The sequence below is a fragment of the Tamandua tetradactyla genome, chromosome 3 (genome assembly GCF_023851605.1).
Source record: "Tamandua tetradactyla isolate mTamTet1 chromosome 3, mTamTet1.pri, whole genome shotgun sequence".
Lineage (NCBI taxonomy): Eukaryota > Metazoa > Chordata > Mammalia > Pilosa > Myrmecophagidae > Tamandua > Tamandua tetradactyla.
This window is the reverse complement of record NC_135329.1, coordinates 163,302,569-163,317,034: the sequence shown is the minus strand read 5'-3', so window position 1 is coordinate 163,317,034 and position 14,466 is coordinate 163,302,569. Positions and strand designations below refer to the sequence as shown.

The following is a 14,466-nucleotide window of genomic DNA, read 5'->3' as shown; positions in this document are numbered from 1 at the left end:
CAGGTCCTTGAATCCATTTGAAGTAGTTATGTTGTCTAAAAAGGGGAGCAAATGAAATCCCAAATGGGAAAGAAACCTAATTCTCAGCCAATAATAGTTTCCCTCTTTGTGACATTTAATGGGATTTAATCTCTAGGTATCCCAGATCTTTAAAAATTGTCTGAATGTCTGCAAAAGAAATTCAGGGAGATGAACTCTGAATTCCTAAGAAGAATGCATTTCTTTTGACATAGTGCTTGATGTATTTTCCATCCATTCTTAGCAATGCAAAGAAGGATCATATTGGACTCCTGAAAGAGTGCCAAACCACATCTTTGTTGAAGTGATCAGCACAGTTTCTGGGATCAAGGAAATTCCTTGTTTGAAGGAGCTCTTTTGTTCTTCAACTGTTAAATTTGTATCATGTGAGTTGAATCCTGGAATTTGTATGTGAAATCGCTCCTGAAGGATAAGATGTATAGAGAGCCAGTTGTAACTGGTTTGCTTAAACAGAGCCTTGAGCAAGGCAAGTCTGTGAGGGGGAGGGGAGAAGGGCCAGATAAATCCAACAGCAGTGGTCTATGACAGATTCAAACCAGTCGAATATGTTTATGGAAGCAGGAGAAGCAGGAAACACTGGGAGAAACGAGGTCCAGAAATAATGGCATCACACAGCACGAGGGTGTCATAACCTTGATCTGAGGCTAACCAGTTTTGGCAAGGCTTTGTGGTGATTCAACTATAGATCATGGAAGCTTGAATGCTGGTTGGAAATCAGTAATATGGATTTTAATATCTGATTATAGATTATAAGTTTAAAAATGAGTTCCAACAATTTACCATTCTACTTATTATGATATATAGCACAGTTCAAGCCTCTAACTGATGCCCAGAATGACAGGAGTAAAGTAAAAAATGTAATGTTTCTCAGGTCTGTTGACATCTAGGGGTCTGAAGACATTCTCAGGTCCTTATATTTTGAGGTTGGCTTTTATGTGCATTTTTTCAGTTCGATAATGATTTTTTCAAATAATTATGTACCCTCACATGAATAAAAGGGTTTTTTTACATTGCTAATTTAAAATAGAAAGATATTTTCATAGTTTCTCTTAAAACTGTGTGTTTCAAACCAGGGACTTTGGACACATTTTTGATGATTCTTATAAAGGGGGTCAATTCTTTACTCAAGTGTGAGAAGCACTGGGATAGTTGAAAGAGTATAAGCTATGCCACTTGCTGGCTGCATGATCTTGGGCAAGTGAGTTAACCTTGAGTCATCATTTTTTGATCCATAAAATTGGATTTATAACACATCCTGTAGAAGGTTGCTGTGAATCAAGTGAGGATGATCTTTAAAGTACTTGGAATTTAGTAGATGCATTCTTCCTTCCCTGGGCTCCTTCCCTTTACTCCCTGGGGAATATTTAGAGGCACAAAACATTTATAAGGACTCCAATTACAGACAAAGTAGTTTGCTTTCCATCCTCATTTAAAGAAGTTAGATTGTTTAAATTGTTGACATATTGTCAGACTTTTATAAAATTATACTTATTCATGATATAACTCCAGATTCATTAAGATTGAACCTCATTATTGTTAGTAGTATGTTTTAGATAATATGAATGTGCACACAGTATCTTTAAATTTTTCAGCCTTTTGGGATTGCCCTGTCCAGTAATAGCCAAATAAAAATTACACAAATTCCCACTTGTTTGCCTGTAAGAAACTTACTTCCTTTCTGGGTATTTTTGAGAGTTCTTTGTGGACTCTTGCCTCCCCTTTTGTGATTTGTGATTTGTTATTTAACTACTCCTTCAGTTCTTGTTTGTCACTGTCCATCTAATCACCCAATCTCCTTGTTGATCCTTTCCCCTCCTCTTCATAGCCTCCAAATGAGGATACCCCTCTCTTCATGACATAAGTCCTTGTAAACTAGATGATGGTGGTTATTAAGAACAGTGGAGAGAATTGAAAGTTGCCTGTCAGAAACCTCTGCCCGTAGTTTCTCACTCTATGCCCCATCAGGAAGACTCTCCCTCTCCTTGAGGCCCAGCTGCTGGCCTGCTGCTGACCTCAGCCTCCCTTCAGATTCTTTATACTTTTCCTTGCCTTCTTTTTCCCAAGACTTTCAAGTCCTCAATTCCGCATTTCTCTGCAAAATGCTCTCTGCAGCTGGAACCAGATAACTCAATCTATGTAAAGACTGTGTTAATGTTTTTTTTTCTTATAGCTTTAAAGCTGAAACATTCCCAAATAAAATACCAGTTACAAAAATCTAGGTCTTAATCCTATTAATGTCATTAGCTGACAGTTCTTAGCAGTAATTACTCCTATATCTTACTTTCATTGAATTGGGGCTTGACTGACAGGGGTCGAGATAGGAGTTGGGTGAGAAGCAGATATATGTGTGCAGGAATAAAATGGTCTCTACATTCCTTCAACTTCAGAGTCTACTCTATTCGAATCTATTTTTCTATCCTATTTTAATGTCTACTAATCTAAAAGCATCTTCTTAGTTTTAAAAACCCCACATATTAAAAATTAAATTCTCTCTCTCTATATATATATTTATTTATTTTATAATGAAATTAATAATACAGTCAGTGTAATTTAGTCTCTAATTTTATATGAACAGTTTGGCAGCATAACAAAATTAATTATACTGAATTCTCACTGTAGAAGGTATTTTTCTCTCTGAGTTTCTTTGTGTTTTGAAAAATACATATTTTTTCATTTTGGAAAGGGGAAGGAGAAGAAGACTGTTTTATTCTACTAAGTATATATATATCAGTCATACAGAATCACCTCTGACATAAAAAAGAACTGATTTTAATTACATTTCTAATATATTCATGATGAATTAATTTTGAATTATATTTCCATGAGGTCTGGTACACCTCTGTGGTAGTTTGAAGCTATATGTATTTAGAAAGGATGATGTTCTTTTAATCCATTCCTGTGGGTGTAGGCTAAGTAGGTGGGACCTTTTGATTAGGTTGTTTCAATTGAGATGTGATCCACCTCGTTCGGGTGAGTCTTAATCCTCTTACTGGAGTCCTTTATGAGAGGATAAGAGATAGAAAAAAGCCCCAGAGAAGCTCACACAAACCGCCCCCCCAGAGACTCTGAGAGAGGACATACAGAAAAAAGAGAGGAAGCCATTGAAGCCAGAAGCTGAGCACAATGAAACCTGGGAGAGTAGGACCAGTAGATGCCAGACATATGCCATCCCATGTCACAGAGGAGTCCTGAATGTTGGCAGCTTGTCTTCAGAGTCCAGGTATTGTCCTGTTAATGCCTTGAGTTGGACACTTTCGTGGCCTCACAACTGTAAATTGTAGTTAATAAATCCCCATTGTAAAAGCCAACCCATTTTTCATATGCTGCATTTCGCCAACTTTAGCAAACCCAAACAGATTTTGGTACCAGAAATGGGGCGTTGAGTTTGCAAATACCAAAAATACCAGGATGGCTTTATAAATGACTAAAAAGAAGAGTCTGGGAATAAATGTGTGATGCCTGATAGAAAAGGTTAGATTGTTTTAAAGAGACTGTTGGTAGAAATATGGATGCCAAAGGTTCTTTTGATGAGGCCTTAGATGAATATGATGAATGTGTCATTGCAAACTGGAGGAAAGGTGATCTTGTTTTGATATGGCAGAGAATTTGGCAAAATTGATTCCTGATGTTAGATGGAAGGCAGAATTTGAAAGTAATGAGCTTGGATATTTAGCTGAGGAGATTTCCAAACTAAATGTGAAAAGTGCAGTCTGGCTTCTCCTTATAGCTTATGGTAAAATGAAAGAGGAAAGAAATAAGCTGAGAACAGACCTCTTGGGTACAAAGAAACCAGAAATTGATGGTTTGGAAAATTCTGAGCTTCTGGAAAGCAAGCTCCAAGAGGATAGTGCTCCATGTGAGAATTTAACCAAGCATGGAACCAGTCAGTCATTTCAGTGTTAGTCAGGATTGGATATGCAATTATACAGGAAAGATTTGTGGAAAGTCCTATTGTCTGATGGTTGGGACTCCTGTGTACTGCATGTGAAACCAATCAGTTTTTACAAGAGCTATAGGAATGGAACCCCTGCCACCCTAGGCTAAGATATAGAAAAGGGACAGATTGAAGGAAAAATGACTTCAAAGGCAGAAGCATGGAAGCTGAAGTCTGGATCCAGGATACCTTGGTCCAGGAGAGTGGACTACTCATGTATGTGGAAAGGGTGAGTTTGCCCTGGAGCTTGTAGAAGGTGGCCTTCCACCCACATTGTTCAAGAAGAGTGCTATCTCCCCAGGGCTCTTAGATGCCTGGGGGATTGAGGAAAACTTGGCTGCCTCATTCTTCAGAAAGAATGCTGCTGCCTTAGTCTTTGGACAGGGTAGAGCACATTCCCCAGGGATTGAGAAAAGCCTGACCATCACCCCACTGTTCTAAAGGGGTTGAGCCAGTGCCCCTGAAATTGGGGAAAGTCTGGCTGCCACCCCAAAGCTGCCTAATGAGGGTACAGCTGAGCAGGGCCATCATCCTGATGCTTGTAAACGTTGAAATCTTCATCCCAGTGTTTGCGGAGAGCAGGTCCACCCGTACAAGCCCTTGAAAAGGATAGGGCTGCCCCTTTGTCAAGCCCTGAGGACAAAATGTCATTCTATAGATAATTCTTAGACCTGGAAGTCTAATGAAGTATGCCCTGCAGGTTTTTAGAACTGTTGGGAACCTGTGAACCCTGTTTTACCTTCAATTTCTCCCTATGGCAATGGGAAATTTTGTCCTTTGTCTGTTAGAAGCAGATCGCTTGTCCCAGTTTCACAGGTCAGTAACTGGAGGGCAGTTTTGCCCCAGGACAGACCACAGATGCTATTGATTTTGATGAGACTTTGTACTTAATATTGTTACTAAAATGATTTAAGCCTTTTGAGATATTGTGATGAAATGAATGTATTTTGCATATGGAAAGAACATGTCTTTTTTGGGGTCCAGAAGGTGGAGTCTGATAGTTTGAAGTTTATGTATCCCAGAAGAGATCATGGTCTTTTACTCCATTCTAGTGGGTATAGACCAAGTAGGTGGGCCATTCTTATTAGATTATTTCAGTTAAGATATGACCCACCTCATTCAAGGTGGGTCTTATTCTCTTACTAAAATCCTGTTTATGAAGATAAAAGACAGAAAAAAGCCCAGATAAGCTCACAGGAAAAAAAAAAAAAAAGCAGAGAAAGAGAGAGGACACCTAGAAAACTGAGGGAGCCGCTGAAGCCAGACACTGAGAGCAGTGAAACCTGGGAAAGAAGGACCAGCAGATACCAGCTGTGGGCCTTCTCATGTGACAGAGGTGTCCTGGATGCTGGCAGTCTGTCTTCAGAGTCCGGATAGCATCCTGTTGATGCTTTGAGTTGAGTATTTTCGTGGCCTAAGAACTGTAAATTGTAAGTTAATAAGTCCCCATTGTAAAAGTTGACCCATTTCTGGTATACTGTGTTTCATCAGATTTAGCAAACCAAAAATGCCCTCCATCAAAAACAAACTCAGGCCAGGTTGCCTTCTTCTTTCATTTGGGAACAAGAATAATGATAATTTCTCTGGAATTGATTATGTATGAATGTTTGAAGCTATAAGGAGGAGTCTGAAACAAAAGACCTAAACTATAACCCCAAGTCCAGGTTAGGAGGAGAAAAGGCTGCAATGTGTCAAATTACTCATAGTTGATTTTATACTGATTCATTGGAAAGTTTGATTATTGATTATGGGGGTTGTGGTTATATAAACAACTTTATTTGGAAAATCTCAATTATAACCATTTGTGGGTAATGATTAAAATATTTATTGATATTTTCTCTATATATTTACACACACACACGTGCGCTTAAAACATACAAGGCTTTACAATAAAAAAGACACACATCAAATTATCTCCCTTAATCCTTCATATTGTCCCCTCACTTCCCTCCACATGTTGGTTATTTTCATCTCTTGTGTATGTATGTAGTAACAGATGTATAACATAAAATATACCATTTTAACAATTTTTTTTGTATGCTGTATGGTAGGGTCACATTTCTTTATTTTTCCATGGGAATATCCTGTCATTGCAGCACCATTTGTTGAATTTTTGTTTTGTTTATTTGTTTTGCTTGTTTGTTTTTGGGAAGTGCATGGACAGAGAATCAAATCCTGCATGGCAGGTCTCCTGCATGGCAGGTGAGAATTCTACCACTGAACTACCCTTGCACCCACCATTTTAACAATTTTTAAGTGTACATCTCAGTGGTATTAATTACAGTTATAATATTGTACTAACATCACCACTATCCATTACTAAAACTTCTTCATCACCCAAAGCAGAAACTCTATACCCATTAAGCAGTAACTCCCCATCCCTCCCACCCTAGCACCTGGTAACCTCTAATGCATTTTCTGTCTCCATGAATAATTTATTTGTCCTTTTGTGTCTGGCTTATTTCACTTAACTTGGTCTCAAGGTTCATCCATATGGTAGCATGTATGAGAACTTCATTAATTTTTATGGCTGAATAATGTTCCATTGTATGTATATACAGCATTTTGTTTATCCATTCATTAGTTTGTGGACACTTGGATTGTTTCCACATTTTGGTTACTGTGAATAATGCTACTGTGACTGCTGTATACAAGTATCTATTTGAATCTCTGTTTTCGTTTCTTTTTGGTATTTACCTAGGAGTGGAATTGGATCATACAGTAATTCTGTTTAATTTTTTTTAGTCAAACCAATTTTCACAATGGCTGCCCCATTTTTACATTCCCGCCAGCAATGTATAAAGATTCCAATTTCTTCACATCTTTGCCAACACTTTTTATTTTATGTTTTTTTTAATTTTTATTTTTTATAATAGTGGGTGTGAAGTGGTATCTTGTGGTTTTGATTTGAATTTCTCTAATGACTAATGATGTTGAGCTTCTTTTCAAGTGCTTATTGGCCATTTGTTTATCTTCTTTGGAGAAATGTCTCTTCAAATATTTTTCCTATTTTTAAATTGGATTGTTTGTTTTCTTATTGGGTTGTAGGAGTTCTTTATATATTTTTGGTCATAAAACTCTTATCAGATATATGATTTACTACTTTTTCTCCAGTTCTTGAAGTTGTCTTTTCACTTCCCTTGATAATGTACTTTGATCTCATCTCTTTTAAACCCCTTCATTTAGAAAGAATGTAAAGAAAGCCCATTTTGGATGAGGTCTCTCAGGCCTGCTGACTTGCCAGTGCAGTCTTGAAGATGATTTATGAATCACAAGGTAACTAAGAAGGCAAATATTTTTTTTTTAGTGATGTATTTCAGTTATTTTCTTTTTAACCACTAAGCCTAGATTTTTATGGTTTCTACAGTTGCTGTATCTGGATAGAATTATTATGTAAATAAAGAAGTAACTGTATTTAAGTCAATATTAATGTACTCTTATAATTTCTTTTTTTTTCACGGTGGTGGGATAAATATTATATTAACCACAAAAACGGGACAAATACACATATTCAGACTAGCCCTACAACAACATTGTTCTCACTCTCTTGCATTCCTATATGTGCTCATGAGTGGGAGGAAAAGGAGTGGCACTACTGCCGACGGTTCTCATGTCCTTGGGACTGTGAGGCACATATTAATGCCATCTTTCTTGTGATCAAGGTGAAAAAAGTTCTTAAGAGCCACTGCTCCAAAAGAGTGAATTTCAAACTTTTAAAGCAACGAAATATTTTTGCCAAAGAAATTTTGCATGGTCCTGAAATATATAAAATAGGTTAAATAAAGATACTCTGGGGGGAATTAGTGGGTTTGGGAATGGGAAAGTCAGAGACCCCCACCACTGGGCTGTTTGGACCCTCTCAACCCCAAGAGAGTCCTGAGACACCTCTATAGATCCCCAGGGCCAGGAAGAACACAGTTTGAAAAACATTGCTCTCTAGTTGGCTATGTTAAAGCATAGTAATTGCATCGCCAAAGAGGATGCAAACACACAGAATGTTAGAGCTTGTGTGGAAGAATGCCTACAAGATTGCAATTATCTCCAAACTCTGTGGTGGCTCAGTAGCCATCACGGAGAGGGAGGATAAGCCAATGGGGGTGACTCTGCCTCTTTCACACAACTCCTACGTGCACACACACGCACACATGCGCACACACACAGAATTAACTTTATGAACACCACACAATGGATTGGCTTAAAGAATGGAAATTTATTGTGTCACAGTTTCAGAGGTAAGAAGGCTAACTTCCTCCCAGGGTTAATAATATTCTGCTGCTGGCTCCCTACAGTTTTGGGGGTTCCTTGGCTTGAATCCCTGCTTCATGTCATTACATGGCAATGTCTTCTTTCTTTTCCAGGTTCCTGTTGACTTCCACCTTCTCTTTATAAGGCTTCTAGTAATGTGGATCAAGACCCACCCTCATTCAGTTAGGTCACATATTAGCTAAAAATAACATCTTCAAGAGATCTATTTAGAATGAGTTCATACATGTGGGAATGTGGTTACGGTTTAAAATGTTTAAATTGGGGAACATAATTCAATCAGCCTCATCTGTTATCTGTTTACCCTATGGGGTTTTATATGTAAGACTTTTTTTTTAACTTCCAACTTCTAAAAAATCAAAAACATTCATTTAATATAATTTCATTATTTCAAAGGTGAGGTACCTGAGTGCCAGAGACTTTGTGGTTCTTGACTAAGCTGAATCAATTAGTAAATGGCAGGGTCAAGCCTACTACCAGGGTCAGCTGACCAACTCACCTCCCGTTTGATGAGCATCTACTCTGTGAGAAGCACTGTCCTAGACAGGAGCAACCTTGTAATTCTCTTTTCCTAGTTGGCTCAACACGCGACTACATAGTTTTTTCCAGAATGACAAAGGCATGAAAATGATTATTCTAACCAGCATAAAAACAGAGAGAATTTTCCACAGGCTGCTCAAAAGTCTCTCAATCTACATCTTTACTTCTGTCCAAAAGTGTAGAGAATTAGATTGATTCAGTGCCTCCCTATACATGGCATAGTTTTAAATGCATTATGACATATAGAAAATACATGTGGTTCTAGTTTAATAGAATTTAGATGATTGAGGTTCTCTTGAGAACAGGTAGGAGAGCAGTAGTGTAGTGGGGAGAGAGGTGGAGGCCAGCATTCCTAGTTGAATGTGTCATGCTTTGAGGGAATGCTATAAGAATTGAGTAGACCCTATTCCCATACCATCTGCAGTGTGCTATTACAGATGAAGTCAGGAAATCACATTTCTAAAGAGTTGCCTGAATAATTTCTGTGGACAGGAGGAAAGACAGTATAACTGCATTTTAATTCTAATACAGTGTAAATTTAAGTGAGCCTCTGGTCTCATAGCGCCCTTTGGAAGAGCCACCAGCTTCTCTCCCACTAATTGTGTCTCTAGGCCATTCCAGAATCTAGAAAACAGGCCTTCCACAGTATGGAAGCCCAGGGTAGTGACTCTGATCTGGAATGTACTGGAACTGCTCTTTTGCACAGGTTTCATGGGTCATGTGATATTTGCGGATTTAAAAACCCATCTGAAGTATTAGGTGAAGTGTTAACTCCCAAAATGGGAGGGGCAGGGGTGGATTTATCTGTATAGTATGTTTTTTTGTTGTTGGTGTTTTTTTTTACTTTTTTAGTGTATAGTATAACATATACACAAAGCAAATAAATAAAAAAGCAATAGTTTTCAAGGCACTGGTTAGTACCTTTAGTTACAGGACAGATTCCAGAGTTTTTTAAAAATTATTTTCTTTTCTATAAGAACATTTCTCTATATTAGGTATTCTCTGTTTTTCTCTAGGTACTTCAGATGAATATTTGCCTCATGCCTCCTCCTTTCCTTTTCTCCTTTCCTCCCTTCCTTTCACCCATCTTCTCTTTCTTTCTTTCTCTCTCTCTCTCTTCCTCCCTTCTTTCCTTCCCTCTCTTTCTCTAATATTAGAGGCTAAATAAAATTGTAAACTACTACTTATTGATCTCTGACTATGGCCAAATACTGTAATAATTTATATAGGTGTAAAATATATAAAGTAGTAATTCTCAAAACCAACTTTCACCTGCATTTTTAGATGAGGAAACTAAGTCATAAAGATTTCTGCCCTCAAGGAACCTATATAGATGTTGACTGTATGTCCCAAGTCTCATTAGCCTATGATTAAAATCAGGTCACAGTTCTCCCTTTATAATCAAATTATGGTGGCACCAGCTTCCAACCTCACCGATTGCACAAAGTCCAATCTTGACCAGGTCCCTGTCTGCCAGAATCACTGGGAGATACTCAAAGAATGCTTGGGCCTCGCAGTTGTCTCTCCACCTAGGTGCCTGTGAGACCACTGATCCGCAGTCTGAGAACCACTGCTCACACCCTTGCTGTAGCCGTGGGAAGCAGTCTTGCTCTTCTTTCTCTTGGCTCTTCCCCTGGAAACATAGCAGGTCTTCCAGACCGCTACCTAAATGTGAACCCAAGGTTTGTTCAAGTCCTTAGGCAAGTTCCACAAAGGAGGGACCTGTTCATCCTTAGCTCTGGAAACCTCTTGGCATCTCCACACTTTGGGATCCAGGCTCCAGAGAAAGATGAAAATTTCTTCTAATTGCCATAGAGCTGTATAAATAAAAGAAATTGAATGTGGGTTTTAAAATGGCAGGTTTGACAGCTTTCAAAATAATTTTGACTCCAGATACCTTGGAGCACATGATCATAGTGAATTCCTTTAGCTTTAAATTAGCCACATCCTCACAAAGGCATTCAGACCACACCCCCAGCTTCAGAACTTCTGTCATAACAGCAGTGCTTGGTGTAGGTCACTGGGGAAAGAGAAGAACATGCCCTTCTGCAGGATTCAAGACATTTCAATTTGATAAGGATCTATAATAGTATAGAGTATAATTTTTAGAGCATTATAGAATTATTCAGTGTAGCAAATCAACTGTGATTTGTCAGTGATGATCTGGAAGAACATATCTATCTCACTTATGTTTTTGGTTATTATCCGTGAATACACAGGCAAAATAAACAGGAAGTGGAGGTTACTATCTACTCATTTAATATGGATTAAAATATGCCTCTGTTCTACCCATATGCGTCTTTCTAACAGGTCAGTTTATAATGTTTATTCTGTCCTCCCACATCCATCCCTTCTCTTTCTCTGTTGTCTGAATTACTTGGAAAAATAACATTTGTAATTTTTCTTGCCTTTCTCTCATAGTTCTCATGATATTCATACGTATTTGTTTACTCATTAACATGTGAATGGCAGACTGAAGCAGCTTACAGGGGGAATGTGGTCTTTGGATCTTCAACAAAATGGTCTGTACCTTTTTAAGCCTTAGAAAATAAGGGCAACCTAAGCAAAAAGAGGTCATTGAAATAAATCATAAATTCCAACGGCAAATATTTAGAGCTTGTGAATAAAAATTGCTGGCTTTTGTTTATTATTTTAGAAAAATTTCCAGTTGCTGGTTTTTTTTGTTTTTTTTTTTTGCATGGACAGGCACCAGTTATCGAAACCTGGGTCTCTGGCATGGCAGGTGAGAATTCCGCCTGCTAAGCCACCATGGCCCGCCCTCCAGGTTTTTTTTTTTTAAAGCAAATGTATTCTATTGTTTCAGTAAGTATTGTTTCTGCATTGCCTACCAGATTTCATTAGTCTTTCTAATTAATTTTTTCCTGAGTGTTTTTATAGTATCTCTTAGTTATGTGAAGCCACAGTGCTATCTTCAAGTAGGTCAGATTTGTTTTAGCTTTGAGAAACCCACCCTGTGTTGTTTTTATGACCATTTTAACCTAGACTGAATTAAGCATAAGCAAAGTGAGGAATAATTTCTTTAGGAGAACATTTCTAAATCTTTAATTCACGTGGTTACTGGCCAACTAATAAAAAAAATATTTTAAATGGCAAATTTCCTTCTAAGTAATTTTAGTTAACTTCTATTATTATTACTTTATATAATTAGAATGTCATACAGTGTTTTAATATGGATGAAAATGAGCTTTAATAGTACAACTTTATGAAAAGAAAGAATAAAATGGTATGCGGAATTACTTTGAAGTATTGTGTATATAACCAACTTCTTGTTAGAAGATGCTTGAAGTCTTCCAGAGTCATGTCTACATCCGCCCCAAAAGTCAGTTGACCTGCAAATTGGTAAATCTGTTTTCTGTCTTCAATTATTTCTGTGAATTAAGGAAAGGTTTCCTCTATGAGTTCCAAACTACATAATTGTGGTATAGGAGCTTTAAGAATATGATATGGATAACTGAAACCACTGCTCCTTTGGCTAAGATGCTTATGATTTAGGTGAAAATGTATGACTTGGCTGAACAACAAATGTCAGGAGTATAATTATCAAGACTGTCTGTAGAGAGATGTGAATAATTGCTGAGGCATAGAATGAACCACCTTTCTTTTGTAATTGCTGGTCTTTTCCCTTCCTTTCTGTAGGTGCTAAGATTGGTGGAACAGACACCTGCTCAACAGCTCAACTCAGCAGCTACCCTTTTATAGAATCTTGTATACTGGTGGAATTCATAGGTTTCATAAAATTTTAATACTGGAAGTGTCTTGAAGGTCATCTTGCTGAACTTCCTCATTTTATAGATGAAAACAAAGCTCAGGGAAGATAAATCATGCCTCATTTTATAGATGAGGAAAATAAAGCTCAGGGAAGATAAATAGTGCCCTAAATTGCTTTATTCATAGCAGAACTAGGTCTAAAATTCAGATCTCCTGGTTCCTGGACCAATGTCAGCATATAATGCTGTCTTGCTTGCATATTAATTGCTCCCTAAAGAAAGAAATGACCTGACTTTAGGAGTTTCTAATGAGGAAGAAGTGTTCCCACCTTGTGGTTAGACTGGCATATGTATTTATACATAATTGCTCCTGTAATCTTGATCTAAAGCATGTAAGTCCATCATTCAAAATATTTGTGCTTCAAACACTCATCAGGGAATTAATAATAGAGCAGTGGTTACTCCAGTGAAAACACTGCTACTGAGTTGATATAATAAGGTAGTGTTCTCCAAAAAGCTGGGCTATATAGGTGGTAACTCATGATGAAGCTATAATTGGTCCATGGAAAATTGCAAAATTGAGGACATACAGTAAAGTTATCAGAAAGCCAAATTTATTCAATTGATATTCCATTAATATTTTAAAATTTGAGTTTGTTTTTTCTACTTTTTCTTACTTCAGTATTAACCATGTTTATGACACTGGGAACTGCTGGAAATATAGTGATCTCTGCTCATGAATATTACATTTTAAAGTAGGATACACCGTTGAATAATAAAAACAATTATTTCATATATTGGCAAGTTCTAATCAGAAAATAAATCTGAGTAACAGGACAGAGAGTGTCCGGAGTTGGGTAGGATGGAACTAACTCAGGTGGAGAGATGAAGGAAGGTTTCTGAGGAGGTGGCATTTGAGCAGGATCAGATGATGAGAAGGAACCCCCAAGTGACAATCTGAGAAAAGAACATTTCTGTCAGAAGGATGAGAATGTGTAAAGGTCCTGAGGTGGGAATGAGCTTAGTGATAGCAGGAGTAGACTGAGAAATATGGCTAGAGTGATTGGAAGCAAGAACAGAAAAGTGGACAGGCTCAGGACATGTGGCTAAGGTATTTGGATTTTATTCCATGTGTAACAGGACATCACTGGAAGATCTTAAGTGAATAGGGCAAGAGTGGGCAGCAAGAGTAGACAGAGGAAGACAAGTTAAGAGACCACTGCAGTAGTGAACAAATGAGAGCAAATGGTGGCTTGGACTAGGGCGGTGGTGGTGGAAATGGAGATAGTAAAAAATGTTCAATCTGGGGTGTATTTTGAAGGTTGAGTTGATATTGAGCACAGGAAAAAATGTGAGAGTGTGGTAGACAGGGTTTAGTTTGACCCCAATAATTAACACCAATTATGTTAACATTTTGTTAACACTTTTATACCATCCTGTCCCCTTGAGTGTGGGTGGAACTTGTAACTTTCTTCTAACCAATAGAATATGGTAAAAATGGTAGTAACTCTTGTGATTACATTATTTAAGACTCTTGTGAGCACACTTCTTCACCTCACTGTCTGAAAAACTAGGCTGCCATGTTATAAGAGGGCCTATTAGAGAGGGCCACATGGCAAGGAACCATGGGCAACCTGTTGGAGTTGTGTGCAGCCTTCAGCTGACAACCAGCAAGAAGCCAGGACTCTCAGTCCTATAACCACAAAGAACCTAAATGGTTCCTCGTGAGCTTGGAAGAAGATCTGTCACCAGTTGAAGTTCCAAATGCGAACCAAGCCCTGGCTGACACCTTGCAGTGTTACAGAGGACCCAGTTAAGCTGTAAATGGACTCCTGACCCAGAGAAACTATGAGTTAAATTACACAGCAATAGAAAAGTAAAACACATAAGATGTCTCATTCAACTATTCTACTCTAAGTATCATAAAATGCTCCGAAATAAGGAAGTTGTTATCCTCAAACA

General features: G+C 37.9%; 1 long non-coding RNA gene across 9 annotated transcripts in view; it reads left to right on the top strand.

The window, feature by feature from the left end:
• The window catches only part of LOC143677869 (uncharacterized), an 84,547-nt gene extending 70,081 nt beyond the window's left edge, over window positions 1-14,466 (top strand). For 5 of the 9 annotated variants that reach the window (XR_013172952.1, XR_013172955.1, XR_013172951.1 and 2 more), the window contains 5 exons: window positions 7,160-7,249; window positions 8,332-8,400; window positions 10,996-11,086; window positions 11,198-11,298; window positions 12,434-14,466. This is a non-coding gene — a long non-coding RNA (uncharacterized LOC143677869). Of the gene's footprint in view, window positions 1-269; window positions 405-7,159; window positions 7,250-8,331; window positions 8,406-10,995; window positions 11,087-11,197; window positions 11,299-12,433 lie in introns of those variants that run through there. The other 4 variants (XR_013172958.1, XR_013172957.1, XR_013172956.1 and 1 more) reach the window with 3 other exon arrangements.